Below are 2,277 nucleotides of genomic sequence, written 5' to 3' on the forward strand. Positions count from 1 at the left end.
CAAATTCATCCTCAGAGGTATCTGCAGGAATACTGTGGGAAAATCTGAAGGCATTTTTAAGAGGACAAACTATCTCATATCTTTCCCACAAAAATAAATCAGAAACAGAAAAGGCCTCAGAGTTAATCAGTGAAAATACCAGAATTGATCAAGAACATGCCAGGTCTACAAATGATGCACTTTTTAGGAAAAGACAAGTTTTGCAATCACAACTCAACCTTTTGACAACAAAAGAAATGGAACAACTCATTTTTTAAATCTCAACCTCATTATTTTGGAAACGGAGAGAAGGCTATTAAGATCTTAGCTCAACAATTCCATAAGCAGGAAGTTCACAATGCAATGTCAGTAATCGCCAACACAGAGATAGAATCACTGGCCATAAAAATATAAGGCACACATTTAGAGACCAGTATAAGTCCTTATATTCTAGTCAATTTAAAGAATACTATCCACAATCTAATGTGTTTTTTGATACATTACAGATACCACAGCTAGATACTCTCAGTGCAGAGGAATTAGATAAACCTCTGGCACTATAAGAATTACTAGAAACTGTACACTCATTTCAAAGTGGGAAAGCACCAGGTCCTGATGGCTAAGCTGCTGAATTTTATATAAAAAAAAATTCAATCAAGTTAGCTCCCCTTTTATTAGCAACATTTGTATAAGCCAGAGACAATAAAATTCTACCTCAAACTTTTCACCAAGCATTAATTACCATCTTTCATAAGAAAAATAAGGACTTATTACAATGTGCATCATACAAACAAATCTCACTTCTGAATAATGATGTTAAAATACTCTCCAAAGTCCTAGCTAGAAGGATTGAGAAACTGGAATGGGATGGCCGTCACAGTCCCCTGACTTGAATATCATCGAAAATCTATGGGATGATTTGAAGCAAGCTGTCCATGCTTGGCAGCCATCAAATTTAACTGAACTGGAGAGATTTTGTATGGAAGAATGGTCAAAAATACCTCCATCCAGACGCTCATAAAAGGCTATAGGAGGACAACGTCTAGAGGCTGTTATATTTGCAAAAGGAGGCTCAACTAAATATTGATGTCATATCTCTGTTGGGGTGCCCAAATTTATGCACCTGTCTTAATTTTGTTATGATGCATGTTGCTTATTTTCTGTTAATCCAATAAACTTAATGTCACTGCTGAAATACTACTGTTTCAATAAGGCATGTCATATATTAAAAGGAAGTTGGTAATTTGAAAGCTTTGCCAGGTGGGAAGGAGCGCTGGAGAGGAAGATCACATGGAACGACATCTGGAAGGCAGAGCCACAGCGTATTAAGTTCCTGGTCCAAGCTGTGTACGACGTGCTCCCCAGCCCAACGAACCTGCATGTTTGGGGTAAGAGTGAAGTTCCAACGTGTCCACTCTGTCCTGGACGAGGATCCCTGGAGCATATTCTGAGTAGCTGCCCATCTGCCCTTGGAGAGGGCCGATACCGTTGGCGACACGATCAGGTCCTAAAGTGTATAGCAGAGACCATTTCACATGCAGTGGCCAACAACAAATATGTTGGCAGCCAGAGAAGAATTGCCTTCATAAGGGCTGGTGAGCAGGCGCAAGCAAAGCAAAAATCATTCAGCCTCCTTTCATCTTCAGCAGACTGGGAGCTGCGGGTTGACCTGGGCAGGCAGCTCAAGTTCCCGGAATTTGTAACATCAACCTCATTGAGACCCGATATAGTTTTAACATCTGCATCGTCCAAGCAAGTCCTTTTGCTGGAACTGACAGTCCCATGGGAGGACCGCATGGAAGAGGCAAATGAGCGTAATCGGCTCAAGTATCAGGAGCTCATTGAGGACTGCCGAAGGAAGGGCTGGAAGGCTTGCTGTGAGCCCATAGAAGTAGGGTGCAGAGGATTTGCCGCTCGATCCCTGTGTAAGATCTTTGCCAGGCTTGGAATCACAGGAGCTGCAAAGAGGAGAGCCATTAAGTCCATCACAGAAGCTGCAGAAAGAGCCTCGAGGTGGATTTGGATCAAGAGGTCCGCAAAGTGGGCCAGTGCTGCTGGGACACAAGTTGGGGCGTGATCAACCCCGGCTGGGTCACCTGAGAGAGGGTGTCTGATGTTGCGAGACCCGAAACACCCGATGATCTCAGGAGGAAACATCACTGATGATGTGTCCCAGCGCATCCAGAGATGTATCTAAATACTGTTTCAATAAGGCATGTCATATATTAAAAGGAAGTTGGTAATTTGAAAGCTTTGCCAATGATAAACAAAAATCCAAAGAATTAAGAGGGGTTTCCA

This window comes from Polypterus senegalus, chromosome 2 (assembly GCF_016835505.1).
Source record: "Polypterus senegalus isolate Bchr_013 chromosome 2, ASM1683550v1, whole genome shotgun sequence".
Lineage (NCBI taxonomy): Eukaryota > Metazoa > Chordata > Cladistia > Polypteriformes > Polypteridae > Polypterus > Polypterus senegalus.